Raw genomic sequence first — 15,638 nt, 5'->3', positions numbered from 1 at the left:
AACCGAGGGCTTGCTGCTAATGTGATCATCATGCCCTCTGGGGAAACTCTTTGGGGGGGGTGGCTAATGGCAGTGGGGGAGTACCTGAGGGGTAGGGACAGCTGCAGCCCAGCAGCAGGGGTCACAGGCATGCACAGGGTAGCGGCAGAGTCACAGGGAGTTGCCCCCTACGGGAAAGGGCCGAGCTCTGCACCCGGGGCTCAACTATGTTCTACCGCACACTCCCATCCCAGCTCGGTCCCTAACAAGCCGTACGACCCTGGGAAAGTTATTTCACTGCTCCGGGACTCAGTGTCCTCATCTGTCCAATGGGGATGATTATACTAGTATCACTGCATAGAGTTCTTGTGGGGATTCAATGTTCGGAATAGTGCTTAAGGGCTCTGTGAGTGTGTTAAGTACTGTTGTGACCTATGAAAGGGGGACGGCAATGTCCGCCGTACAGTCTCGTTCTACTAACTCGTGATGGGAACTTGGAAATGTTATGATTGGGTTTATTATCATAACTGTTTGTCGTTACCACTTTGAGCACACTCACTGGTGGTAACCTCTCTGGAGGCTTGCTAAAGCAATGTCTATTAAGAATTGCAGGGCCTCCCTGGTGGCGCAGTGGTTGAGAGTCCGCCTGCCGATGCAGGGGATACGGGTTCGTGCCCCGGTCTGGGAGGATCCCATATGCCGCGGAGCGGCTGGGCCCGTGAGCCATGGCCGCTGAGCCTGCGCGTCCGGAGCCTGTGCTCCGCAACGGGAGAGGCCACAACAGTGAGAGGCCCGCGTACCGAAAAAAAAAAAAAAAAAAAAAAGAATTGCAGCCTGCAAAGGAAGGCATTTAAAGTGGAGAAGCTTGCCTACTTTTCCCCCCTTGCTTGGGTAACAGTCAACAAACGGTAAGCTTGGGAGTGCTCCACGCTACCCTTGGCTGGCCTGTGTAGGCCTCGCAGCTGCTCAGTTTTTAGATGCACCTGCTGAGCCCTGGGCCCTGGCACTAACAGGAAATGAGGCAAACTCTCGTAAATAAATGGAAAGATTTTGTGCTGAAACAAATTCACAGGCTGTTTTTTTAGGGATCTGAAGAGGGGGATCACAGGGATGTAATAAAAGACCCAGAAAAGCCCTTAAGAGCTTTCTTCTGAGTAGTGTGGTCCAGTGGAAGAGCCTCTGCCGAGCTCTGTTACCTTGGAAAAGTCATCTATGCTCTCTGGGCCTTAGTTTTCTCCCACGTCTAAACATGCTCTGACTTCTATGTCAGCAGCCTTTTTCATGTGCTGCAAAAGCCAAGTCCAGCCTTGGACTCTGCCCCTGTTTGTGTTCTGCATGAACAGCCCCCGTTCCCATCCCCAAGCCTCAGAGTCACCTTCAACAGCCGCCCTGCTCCCTCTCTCACACTCAGGGGTCTCACGCCTGTCCTCCAACCCCTCTCACATGCAAGCTGGACTGTGACAACTGGCCTCCTCGCCTCGAGTTTAGTTTCTTCCAGTGCAATCTTAACGGTACTGTGAGAGTTACCCAGCTGTAAGGCAGCTCTGTCCAACAGAACTTTCTGCAATGGTACAGGTACTCTGAGCGAGGCTGTGTTGTCTAATACGGCAGCCACCAGCCACATCTGGGGATCGAGCACTCGAAATGGGGCTGGTGTGACGGAGGAACTGAATTAAAAATTTTACTTAATTTTCATTAATTTCAGTGTAAACAGTAGCATGTGGCTGTTTGCTACGCCAGGGTCACTGAAGTCAGACGAACCTGGAGTCAGACAAAACCGACTGTGCCATTGGGCTAGTTACTTTACTAGTAACTAGTAGCCTTGACTTTCTCATCTGTAAAATGGAGAGGATGATTTCTAGATCACAGCGCTGTTGTGAAGATGAAGAGATGAAATGTTCAAGGAAACTCCTAGTACGTGAGAAATTGTAACTATCATTTTCACCCTTATTACTGTCCACGAATGTCATTGCATCAGTCACTTGTTCAGAAGCCTTAGGAGCTCCCCACTGCCTGTGTGGTACAGAGCCCAAGCGCCTGAACTAAGGCAAAACACCAAGCCAGGGATTCAAGAAGCCCCTACGAACTCTGAACGAGGTAAATAAAACTGAATCCACACCTAGATAAACCATAATAAAACTGCTGGAAATCAAGGCAAAAGACAATCTTAAAAGCAACCGGAGAAAAAGACAGATTATGCAAAGGTACAACAGTTAGGCTTACAGATGACTTCTAAATAGAAATAATAGGAGCCACAAGACAATAGTGACATATCTAATGCTGTATCTAATGTGCTGAAAGAAAAGAATTGCCATTGTAGAATTCAATACGCAGTCAAATGTGTTTTAAGAATGAAGGTTAAATATACATCTCCAGACAGACACACAGGCACATTTGAGAATTTGTCATCAGCAGAGCCACAATGAGGGAAAACATTAAAGGGTATTCTTCAGACACAAGAAAAATGAACCCAGGTGGGTGATCAGAGATGCAGAAAAGACAAGCAACAGTAAGGGTAATGTGTGGATATGATACTGACTATAGAAAAACACTAATAATGTCTTGTGGGGTTTTAAGTATCAAGAGGAGTTTAGAAAATGACAGCAATGGCTTATAAATCTGGAGGGGCTAAGTGAAGTTAAGGTGTTTGAAACTCATTGCACTGTCAAGGAGAAGGGCATAATTATCAACTACTATTGCCTCTTGGTAAGTTAAGAATGCAGGGCTTCCCTGGTGGTGCAGTGGTTGAGAGTCCGCCTGCCGATGCAGGGGACATGGGTTCGTATTCCGGTGCGGGAGGATCCCACATGCCGCGGAGTGGCTGGGCCCGTGAGCTATGGCCACTGAGCCTGTGCGTCTGGAGCGTGTCCTCCGCAAAGGGAGAGGCCACAACAGGGAGAGGCCCGCGTACCGCAAAAAAAAACACAAAAAAAACAATGCATATTGTAGTCTTCAGGATGACTACTAAGAGAATAGTAGAAGAGTGAAAAACTTAATTAATGTGTGAGTTTGGTGAGTCAAGGATGAATGCTATTGTCTTACTATTACTAAAAGAATAGTAAAAAAGTGAAATATTTCCAAGCTAATAGAGGGGGAAAGTGGAATAAGAGAAAACCATCCACTCAGAAGGAGGCAAGAAAGGAGAGAAAGGAACATAACACAGATGGTAAAACTGGTATTGAGCAAGAAGGTAGAGTTAAACCCCAGTACACGAGTAATTACATAATATAAATGGACTAAAAGCCAAAGATTGTCAAACTGGATTTTGTAAAAATGATACGCTATTTGGAAGGCATATGTCTGAACCTTAAGACAAAAATTGACAGAGAACATATGAAAAAGATATGGTATGAAAACTGTAACCAACAGAAAGCCAGTGATGAAGCTAAATGACAAAGGAGACGTTAAGGAAGAAACACTACTAGAGATGAAAAGGGATATTTCATGATGATCTAAAGTTTTGCTCTACAGGAAGTATTAGGATTCTAAATTCATATGCACCTAGTAACACAGCTTCAAAATATATAAAGCAAACATCGTTCATATTAAAAGAAGAAACACTCAAATTACAAACATATTGAGATTTTCAAAAACATTCTCGGGCTTCCCTGGTGGCGCAGTGGTTGAGAGTCCGCCTGCCGATGCAGGGGACACGGGTTCGTGCCCCGATCCCGGAGGATCCCACATGCCGCGGAGCGGCTGGGCCCGCGAGCCATGGCCGCGGAGCCTGTGTGTCCGGAGCCTGTGCTCCGCAACGGGAGAGGCCACAGCAGTGAGAGTCCCGCGTACAGCAAAAAAAAAAAAAAAAAAAAAAAAAAAAAAAACATTCTCAATGATGGAACAAAAAGACAAAAAAAATCAATATGAGAATTTAAGTTGGAACAACATCATTGGCAAACTTGATTTAATGGATCAATTCTTTCTTAAATAATTTCACAATTAAGATTTGAAGGCAGTCTACGGTAGTGGTTACACACAGGAGCTTTGGAGTCAGGCAGACCTGGATTCAAGTTCTGCCACAACTACTTTATGCAAGTGAACTTGCATAACTTCCTTCACCTCTGTGAGCCTCAGTTTTCCCGACTGTAAGGTGGGGTTAATACCAGTATAGACCGCATGGGGTCATTGTGAGGATGAACAGAGATGATGCAGGTGGAGTGCTTGCCCCAGAGTGGTTCCCAGGCCGACCTGTCCCTGCCATACCTTGCTCTTTTCCCGCAGCATCATAGAGATCCGGCTCTGCTCGGTACTGCTCCTTTTCAGCTCCACCCTGAGCTTCCTCATTTCTTTTTCCATGTCCTGGATTTGCTGAAAGAGTTCCAACAACAGGGAAGTCAACTTCACAGCTCATTTCATCCGGTTCATTAAGGCAGAAACCTAGTCTGGGATTCGCTTCATTCCTTCCCTTGGGGGACAATTCCACATCTTTGAGGCAAAGTAGACTTTCTTTCAACGGATGCAATGAAAGGGCTGGGTGAGGGAAAATTTGAGTTTCTTTTCAAGATCAGCATGGATCCTGGATTAAACAGTACAAGATACCTATCCACTCATTAGAATCTCTTTCCTTGGGGTATATTTTTGAGTTCAATCTAAATAAGGGCTGTTTGGAAGACACAATGGGCACAGTTTGGAAAAAAGAACAATGACACTTTTCATTTTTCTCATTTGAGGCAGAGAAGTGTGCTCCTGACAGAGAGAAGAACACACGTCTCCTGCCCCCGTCCCAGGCACCGTCCTTCCCAACGGATGGAAAACGTATGCCTGGTGATGTGCACAAGGGTTTGGGCTGGTACAGGGGGTGAACATTTACATTGAGTGGTCATCTTTTCATTGTGTTAATTTTTATGTTCACCTTCCATACAAGGCCAGGGATACATTTGCTTTTTATTTTGTTTTTACGAATTGTTGTAAAATTGAATGTATTTAAGTAAAAATACTTCAAGAAGAGTTGTGTGAATAACAGTGCTCAGGGCTGTGATAAAACTTGTGACAGTGGATCATGAAAGTCTGGGCATCACAAGTCCAGGGGTAGGGACCGCGGTGAATTTCTAGCAGCATACGGTGGCCACCTCCCGTCCCTTTCCCCAGGGGAAACCTGATGAGGGGCCTTGAGCCAACTGCCCAGAAAATCTGGGGAGCGTGTGTTTTCCATGGTCTTTTCACCCATCTCTTTGAGGCTAGCAAATCAAAGAATTAGGAGACTACAATAACAGACAAACACCCAGAAAGCCCCAGAGCTTGTGCTAGCTAATGGGCCAAGGAACCCCTCCAAAACCCTCAAGGCCACAATCTAGGCTTTCAGTGGACACCTAGGGGTCAGGAGGTTCAACGCACGGTTTTGCAGAGTTTTAACTCTTTCTCTTGGGCTTCCCACTTCTCCTTCTGGGCATCTTCCTTCTGTAACTCTTCTTTCAGCACTGAGCACTGTGGAGAAAAAGGACAAGGCCACGGGGGCTTGGCTGGGGGTCCCAAGTACCTGTGTTCATGCCCAGGAGTGTTTCCTGCTGTATAACCCAATCACACCTCTGAATTCTGAGAGGCGAGACCATTTGTGTGATGGGAGCACGGGATCCTGCAGTCATTCCCAGTTCACCCCTCTCATGAGTTCTGAGGAATAGAGCGTCTAAATTCCTCTTCAAAAGCCAGCAAACTTCACCGCAGGGGAAATCCAGCTTTGTAGTGTCTGGGTACTTAGGGTGCAGGAATTGGGATATTTTCACGCTGTGACCAGTGAGGGTGGAAGGGGCCGAGCCAGTGAGCCCAGGTCCATCTTAGGGCTTTTGTGCAGGTTGCATCTCAAAGACACAACTGCCCTGACTGGTGTGGAGGGGTAAACGGAGCTGTCTTGCCCGAGGGCGGCTTGGCAACAGGCATTAAGGGCATAAGGATGGATGTGCCTTCTTTTGACCCAGCAATTCCCACTTTAGGAATGTACCTTAAGGACAATGACTGGAGAAATAAGTAAATCTGTAGTTTCAAGGATGCTCTTCACAGAATTGTCAGTAACAGTGGAAGAAAAAAAAAAAAGAGGAAACAACCCAAGTGTTGTTTAGAACAGCAGACCACTTTATAACACTGGGTACATCCAGGAGAAAGTATGTAGCTTTTAAGACGAATGATAAGAGCATTGATTTATTAGAATGGGAAAATAATCAGTATTTAAAAATTTAAAAAATGTGCATAGTAGAAATTCACTATAAAATGATTGATTTATTTCTAGGCAATATATAGAAACAAGACTGGAAAAACAGACATGTAAATATTAACACTGATTTCTCAAGGTAGCATTTCCTCTCCTCTCTTTTTACTTTTTCTTTTCAATGTCAACTACTTATTTTTCTAAAATTAACACACATGATGTATGTCATTAAAAAAGAGGCATCTCAAATGTTCACAAGAGCAGTACCCTTGGTGGTGACGAGCCCTTGTGCTATTGGCCAGCACAGTCTAGAGGAGAAGGGACCTCATTCCAAGGTCAACGAGGAAGGGGAAACGGGGACATAAATCATCCAAATGCACTTCAGGAGGTAGAAGAGCCAAGCAGGTGCTGTCTTTGCAGATTCCTTCTACTTAGCACCAGCTCTGCATCCCCTTCCCGTCCCCAACACACACACACACACACACACACACACTCACACACACACCACATTAAACAGCTACAGCACATGCCTGGGAAGACACTCTGCTTGGGAGAAACGAATGCAGAGGGCTTGGCCAGGCAGCCGACCTCGGGCAGAGGCAGAAGAGCACAACTAAAACCAGCCTCCCACTTCTCGGAAAACGATTTTGTCATCCCCATTTCACAGATGGGCAAATGGAGGCCAAATAAGTTACAAGAAAAGAAAGCTCTGGGATTGGACCCTGGTCTGTCTGATCCCAAAGCTCATACAGTGCCTTTCACCAGCTCCAAACTGGGTATGGTACTACGTACCAGGTATTACTTATTGTGCCTTTTCCTTGGAACCTCAAGGTCTGTTCTCACCCCACCCCCATGCAGACCTAGCTATCGGGTAGCCTCTGGGAATCTCTGAGTTGCCACCTGAGATGAAAGCTTTGAGGTTTTACCTTGACTCACAGAAACAGGCACATCATGCAAATACTGAAAAATCTTATCCTATAGAGGCAGGATTCTAAAGTTAGCATTGAAGGCAAGATTTGCAAATAGTCAAAGTTACATGGAAAAAGCTCTTTGCTTGCCTACCACGTTCATCTTCCATAGAGACATTCTGCACACTAAAGTCTAAGGAAGAAATGAGAGTCTGCGTGTTTGCATCTGGATCTTCAGACGTTCTGCTTTGAAGACAGTTATGAGAACCAGAGGTGCTGGGACCACGATGCAGCCGTGTGGTCATCCGTACTCGCAGAGAGATCGTATTCTGTTTAATGTTAAACTTTGCAATGGCAGTATATGCTCATAGGGGTGTTTGTTGCTGGGATTAAACAAACTCATTTATAATAGGGGTTAGAAAATGTTTGCTGGATTTGAAAATCTATTATGCTTATTCTGAGCCACATACATGCTGTCCTTTGAAAGGCTTCAGAGAAGTTGGCCACCTGCCCAGCAGCTACCCTCCCTGTGTCCTTGGGCACTGGCCTCATCTCACCACCGTGTGTCATGTGACTCCACTGTGTCTGCTTTTCGCAGCTACAATTTGCTGATGACCCGACACTCACTCTGAAGCTGAGGGCTTCGAGCTGGTGATCCTTTTCTTTGTTCTCACTTTTCAGTTGATTCACCTCCTGTTGTAGTTGTTGAACTTGACCATCCTTTACTAACACGTCTCTTTGCAAAGATGACACCATCTCTGTAAAAGAACCAAACCAAAACAAAACAAAAGACTCATGGAGGTCAAAGAGGCAGGAAGGATCATTGGCAACACCATGGCTGTCAGCCAACGTTCAGACAAGACCTTCCAAGCCTGAGCCACCACCGGTGCCCGCCTAGAACTGGGGAGGCTTTTTCCAAGGGTCCCAGAGCAGGAATGGGAATGAGAGCAAAGTCCACGGAACAGGGTTTGAGGCTTCAGTGAGAATGAGGGGCGGTCAGCACCAGCGAGAGGAGAAGCCTTTAGGGGCCCCTTGTGGGAACAAGCCAGGCAAAGCTGGGAGGAGAGGCCACACCATGGGCCTGGGGAACAAAGGCCCAGCACAGGGAAGGTCCAGGAATTCTTCTCCAGAGGCCAGGAGACGGGCGTGTGGCAGAGGGCACTGCTGGACGCTATTGATGGGGTGGTTGGTTTCACAGTCCTCTGAGTTTGGACCCCTCTCTACCACTTATTAGCTTGGTGGTCTTGGACAAGCTATTTCACCTCCCACTGTCTGTCCCAAACAGAGTTATTGTAAGGGTCAAATGAGACGGTATGTCCCAAGAACACAAAGTGGCTAAATTATGTTTGTTCCATGGCGCCTATTATTTTTCTCAGCAGCCAGCTTCCAAAATGGCCCCAATGATCCCTGCTGCCTAGATTTCATGCCCTGTGTAGCCCCTCCCACCCTGAATAGGGCTGCCAGGGGAACCAATATGATACTGCGGAAATGACGGACTGTTTCCTCTCAGGCTGGGTCATAAAAGACACTGTGGCCTCCTCTTTGCTCCCTCTTGAATCACTCACTCTGGGGGAAGCCAACTGCTGTGTTGTGAGGACACTCAAGCAGCCCTAGAGAGAAGCATGTGTGCTGAGGGACTAAGGCCTCCAGCCAATAGCCACATGAGCAGCCATTCTGAAGGGGGATCCTCCGGCGCCCCCCGAGGCTTTAGATGACATGACTGATGCCCCACCCGACATCTTGACTGCAACTCATGAGAACTAAGTCACCCCCCGCTCAAATTCCTGAACTACAGAAACTGGGGGAGATCATAAATATTGGTTGGGGTTTTATCCATTACATTTTGGGGTAACTTGTTATGCAGCAATAGATAACTACTCCATTACTGTAGTATCATTTTTTTTAACATCTTTATTGGAGTATAATTGCTTTACAATGGTGTGTTAGTTTCTGCTTTATAACCAAGTGCATCAGTTATGCATATACATATCTCCCCATATCTCTTCCCTCTTGCACTGTAGTATCATTTTGAATAAAAGTGGGAAGAAGGGTGCATAAATGCAGTGGTATTGGGTTATCTCCTACGGTTCTTTTCTTGAAAGAACATCAGGCCCAGTTTTAGTGGTAGGTATCAATCAAGAATGTCTATGAAATAAAGCACAAAATGCTCCAGAATTTCATTTTAAAAATGAGCTTTGCCTCCAGGACACAGTTCAGTTACTTGGAAATCCCTCTGGGGCTTGCCACACTTTGAGTGGGTCCAGCCCATCTCAAGCGTTATCCCAACCCAGGTCTGTCCGACTCCCTGATCGGAGAAGGTGGGATCTGAGACAGGCTCGATGCTTGGATGAGGTTTCACTGGCCGACATACGGGAGGAAGGTGAGGACCAGCGAGTTCATCCTTCCATTCCTGGTGCCCAGAACAGCACCTAGCCTGGGGGAGGTGCTCAGAAAATATCTGAGGACATCCCAAGTGAGGGAGGAGCATAAGCAGAGACCTGGGGGCAGCAGCGGGTGGGTCTGGGTGTGATTAAGTTGCAGAGTGAGGCAGAATGAAAGCACAGATTCATACAGAGATGGTGATTCACGTGCGACTCAATGCCTTGCCTGGCTTCTACAGCTGTGGGCATGTTTCTGCTACGCGCTGGCTGCTTTCAGAGTGATGTGCCCCTCCGAGGCTCACTGCCTCCTCCCTGTCACCTGCTTCTCTCCCTCCCCTCGTCTGTGAGTGGTCCCATCCTCTTCAGGTCTCTAGGCATGCCAGTTCCTGCTTGAAAACCTCCACTGGATTCCCAACACCCTTGGAATAAAAACCCAGACCCCCAGACCCTGCCCAGACCCACAATCCCCTGTTCACTCCATGCAGCCTCTCTTGCCCTTGGCTTGTCCTTGCGCACCTGAAACAGGTCCTCTCTAAAAGAAGGACATAGCCGTGGAGGATACAACATAAACTGGTTAGAATCAGCTAGGTACAAGGGGGCGTAAGATTCGACTTCCAGGGGAACTGGAGCCTCATTACAGGCTCATTGTAATACATGAGCGAAATGACACACGCACCAGCGCCAGGACATTTCCGAGGCTGAGCATAAAGGTCAGAAAGTGGGTGGTGGGGCTTCCCTGGTGGCGCGGGGGTTGAGAGTCTGCCTGCCGATGCAGGGGACACGGGTTCGTGTCCCGGTCCGGGAAGATCCCACATGCCGCGGAGCGGATGGGCCCGTGAGCCATGGCCGCTGAGCCTGCGCGTCCAGAGCCTGTGCTCCGCAACGGGAGAGGCCACAACAGCGAGAGGCCCGCGTACAGAAAAAAAAAAAAAAGTGGGTGGTGGCGCAATTCCTGGAAATCCCCGCCCCTTCCCCAAAATATTAGAGTTGTCCCAATCCTCCCACTCATTAGCCTATAAAATTACCCAGCCCATAAAAACTAACCGCCCCATATTTGGGGGCCTCTAGCCTTCTGAGATGGCCCACACTCTGTCTGTGGAGTGTGTTTCTCTCTAAAGAAATCCACTTCTTACTTTGTCTCTCACTGAATTCTTTCTGCGATGAGACATAAAGAACCTGAGCTTTAGTAAGTCCCGAGACCAGATGCGTGATCTCGATTAAAAGACAGTGGGTTCTCACTGGGTTCGAGTCCCAGCCCACGGGTTCAAGTCCCACCTGAGTTCCATGGTTGCACACCCACTAAGCTGGTCCCCCTTGGCCTCCCCGCTTGAAGCGCTGGCCACCACGACACACAGTTTATTTTCTCCACAGCACCACTGCTCTCTGACGTGGGCTTGTGTATTCATCCGTTTACTTTTATTGTCTGTCACCCCCTCCCAAATCTGTGAGTACAGGAATCTGACTGTCTTGCTTGGCTCTCCCTCCCCGGAGCCTGGAACGGGGCCTGACACCTAGTAGGAGCTCAAGAAACATGTGGAAGCAATGAAGGAATCCAGGGAATCAAAGCTCAGCCACAGCTGTGTGTTGGCTGCACCTCTCACAACCCAAGCCCTTTATCAGGGAACCACCTCTGATCAAATTAGAAAATGGTTTCCCTTGGGCCCAAGTGCACTCGGCTGAAATGGGTGAGACCATGGGTGCCTTAAAGGAGTGAGCCCATTTTGTCCACGCTCTAGTTTGCACTCAGGCTGCTTTGTGGAACCACCCAAGCCACGAGGTGACCTATGTTCTCCCTGGTGGGGCCAGTGCTCAGGAGACCTTGTAGCAAAGAGATAACATTCTCTCAAATATTTACCAGGCCCTGCCCTCGGAACTGGGCGGCAAGAAACCTCCACTGAGGGAGAACTCTAATGCATCGACACGGGTGATCCCTGAGGCTGCACCCATGTCACGGGCACAGGTGTGCTGGTTGACTGGTGATGTCTGCAGGGGGAGGGCAGAAGCTCTGGGGCCTGAATGCAGAAGGGCCTCACCTGATGTGATGGCGGCCTCCCTCCTTAAGTTCTCGGCCTCGTGCTTCAGGGAGGTGATTTCTAAGTTTCTCTCAGACAGGGTCTGGAACAGCACCTTGTTGTACACTTGCTGTAGGGCACTGATCTGTGGAAGGAGGCAACACACCGTCAGAGGGGCCCAGCCAGGCCTGCAGGACACGCCGGTACTTCTCCAACGTTGGGCAAAGAGTCGGGTTGATCTTGGATCGGGGTGTTGGGGAAACCAAGGTTTTCAGTTGTCACTAGTGGAAGGGGCAGGAGGGGGCCTGTTCCTTCAGTGACCACCATGTCATCGGTCCTCGAGACACGGACCTTATCTTTGTGGCCACCCAGGGGCTCCGGTGCTGCTGTCTTCCTATGACCTGTGGGTTTTCAGCCATAAATAGACCAGCTGTTGGTTCCAGATCATCCAGCACTGACTGGATGCACAGCAAAGTTCAAGAGCCAGGAGCAGGTTATGAAATGAATTCCCTCTAATGAGAATAGAGGGTAGTTTATACCTCACAGAACACTCCAGAGTTTACAAAGCCCGTTCACACATGCTACACTGATACTCGTCACAGCGTTGCTGAAGGCTGACGTTCCCATGAATGTGCCCATTTTGCAAGGGAGCCAGGTTGAGACTCAGAGAGGCGAGGCCCCCTGCTCGGGATCACGCGGCTGGTCAGACGTGGAGTCTGATTCAAACCCAGGCTTTAGTTGCCTGGTGCTCCGCAACGGGAGAGGCCACAACAGTGAGAGGCCCGTGTACCGAAAAAAAAAAAAAAAAAAAAGCAGGTTGTCAACCACCTGGATTAACCATGACCACATCCACGGCTGAATTTATATTAGCTTTAATAAACACAGGTCCATGATTTACTCAAGAAATCACTATCCATTTTTTTTCAAATTATCTATTTGTTCTTTGTGTTATTTCTCCAATATCTGCTTCTAACCCTGAGAAGAGTGTAAGTTGAACGGGAGACCCTAAAAAAAATTCGAAGTAGTTTGCACATCGAGTGCGTACAGTACACGTGAATTCTGCCAGGAAGCCCTGGAGCCTGCAGAGAAGGTGGAAACTTAGACCTTGCCCTTGGAGAGCTTGTTATGTGCTCTGCCATTTGTAAGTAATTGTGGACAATACAACGACTATGAGCCGCTGTGTAGAGAAGCCACAGAGGTGCCACAGACTGTGCTGGGCACTTAATGCATGTGGTCTCATCTGATCTCCAGAATAATCTTGGAGGAGGCATTTTACCCCTCATTGAGTGGATTAAGAAACTGAAGCTCAGAGAGGTTAAATGACTTGCCCAACGTCTCACAGCCAGGAAGTGGTGACACAATTTGACTCCAATACCTGTGCTCTTAGGACTTCTAGGTTACTCGAAGTCATGATTTATTACCTGCTTTCCATACTCACAAACGGATCTTAGACGATTGGTTAGTGAATGATAGGATATTTTCCAAGTTAAAAAAAGGAAACGAACATTAGATGGTGTGAAAAAACACAAGACATCGCATGGGCTACTTAGAAATGGGATTTTCTAGGAACACTGACAACTGTCTTATGGAAGTGTTATTCATCTGGTACATGCCACGCGCTGGAAGCAGCTCAGAGGACCCCAGCCTCCATCCGGGAAGACCTGTGGTATGTTCACTGCTGTACCAGAGGAGTCCTGGGCCCAGCTGGTACCCGCTCACGAGAACCGATTGTTAAATGTCCAGGAATTTTGCCAACTGGTTGATAAACACAGCCATTAATACGAATTAACCTACATAAGTTTACAATTAAATTATATCAGAAACAAAAGTTATACAAACTTAAAACTCACCCTTTCCTAATTATTTTACTCTATTTTATTATTACCTATGCTCTTGAGGTTATTTCACTCTACTATATGTTTCTGTTGGAAATGTTACATAGTAATGTGTTACCACACCTCTCTTTCCTTCTCTGTATTCAGGGATGTGTCATTGGGAGCTTGAAATTGACCGTGGAGGGCGTATTACACCATAGAAATCAGGAAATGTTATAAATGAGGGCTTGGTTTTTAAAAAGTTTTATAAATAGGTTTAATAATGGTGGTTCATGTAGAGCTTGATTTTGTTTGTTTGTTTGTTTTGTTGATTGCCTAGACTTAAGACGGTAATGGAGAAAATGTTAACAATGCAGATTATACAAAAGCATGTTGTGTCTTAGCCGTTATGTTATGAATAGAGCAAAAAATTGGGGAAACGTTCTTCCAGTATTTAAAAATTATTATCTGATGCAGCAACAAAGTCACTCATGTCACTGATGAACATGTGAAGTTGTAACGTCTTTCTTTTTTCACTTGTATTATTCATAAATCCAAAATATCCAAAAATACCCACCAGTGCTCAGGTTGGGAACTCTCTCATTCGTCAACTGCAATGAGAAATTGGCTATGGATACAAGAGTTCACCTAAAGTCAATGAAAGCATTCTGTGAGACTCAGCTGGCTATATAGAATTTACAAGAAAGAGTACTGTATATCTTGTTACATGGAAAGACTGTGCTACACATTCTTTATATCAGTAAACCTTATGCTATGCATCCATGTACTTTACTTTTTCCAGAGAGCTGGTCATTAAATATTTACCAGCCAATTGCTGGCTGTGCTGGCACCCAGCAGAGTGCCTGCTATGGTAGGTGTTCGCTGACTGAGCTGAACGGTTGGCAAACGGAGTGTAAATAAAAAGCACTTTGATTCTGGGGCTGGGATGGGGAAAACACATGCTAAGCCTGGCGCATCTTGTAACAGCAGAGAGTAAGGAAGTGCCCAAAACGAAAAGGTGGGGAGATGCTCAAGGACACAGCAAGCAATCTGAAAGAACTCCCAGTGGCCAAGGCTGGAAGAATTTGAGCGAAGAAATATTTAATGAGTATTGGATTATAATTCAAAGTGTAAAATCAGTATACATGGATCCATACTGACATAGATACATTAGTGAGGAAATACATAAAGGAGGGAGAAGAGACCGGCTTCCTTACAGAAGAATTTAACATACATAGATGTGGAGCTTAATTCCCATGGTCTGGAAGGGCCTGGGGGGTAGGGGTGATGGTGGCGAGCAGGGACACTGACCGCAGCATGGAGGAGCCATGGACCTGGAAAGACAGAATGGAGACTAGAAAACATGGCCAGTAGATCTCAGAAGCCAGGAGAGGGTGCTACTTGGTGCCAGGACAAATGGCCTTTATCTCAACAGCTCCCGGGGTGTCACCGTAACTCAGAGACGGGTAATAATTCTATGTCCCCAAGAAAAGGGTAAATCATGTACGGGGCTTCAGTGTGAGAAATCAGGGTTATACATTTAGAACACAGAACCGCCAAGTTATACATTATTTTTAGGTTTTGGAACTTAAAAGAATTAAGTCCCTTTGAGCTGTTCAGAAAAGCCATTCGTTTGGGGTTTTCCCAGCGGTGTTCAAGGAGATCTGGCCCATCTAATTTTCCCATTTTCTTGTAAATCTTCAATCTTACGGTTTTTCCTTTCCTTTCAAGTTCTAATCAGCTTCCTGGTCAGTCCATAAAATGGGAAATAGAATCTAATGAGAAAACAGCCGGATTTTTGCAAATAGCTTTTGCTACCCCTAGACTTGGCCTGCTTCAATTCGGTCTTGCCAGATAGAGAGACGGAATGAATGAATGAATGAATGAATGATCATCAACTAAGTTCAGAGAAGGAGCAACGTGGTTCTGATTTGGTAACAAAGGGTGTGGTCTGCCAGAGGAAACAGGACGCGGCCTGGTTCCTGACCGAGTCTGGGTTCTGTCTCAGCAGGATGCTAAGGGTTCAGCCCGCGCTCCCGTCTCCACCTCCCCCGATGTCATCTGCATCGCCTGTAGACATCTGGTGACAACACAGCCTCAGGGGTCCTTTTGTGTGAGTTTTTGCTGCAGAGGCCAAGCCTGAGGCTGCCTGCTGCCCCGTGCCCTCCACTTCACTGGTCTCGGGAAATCGCCTTTGATGTAAAACACACAGCCTCAGGAGTTCTCATCACATAAGTAAGTCCCCACGGGACCTGTAAGAGCACAGGGTAGAGGAAATCCTACAAGGTCAGGTAGGAGATGACAAAGCTTGACCAGAAAGAGGCTTTGTTCTGAAGGGCACCATACTCTCTGGCCATTCACTCAGTTGCCGGCTTCTCAACCCCCGGTACAGTAAAGCCACATCC

This window comes from Mesoplodon mirus (genome assembly GCF_964341445.2).
Source record: "Mesoplodon mirus genome assembly, chromosome: 3".
NCBI classification, from domain to species: Eukaryota; Metazoa; Chordata; class Mammalia; order Artiodactyla; family Ziphiidae; genus Mesoplodon; species Mesoplodon mirus.
This window is presented reverse-complemented; position numbering follows the sequence as displayed.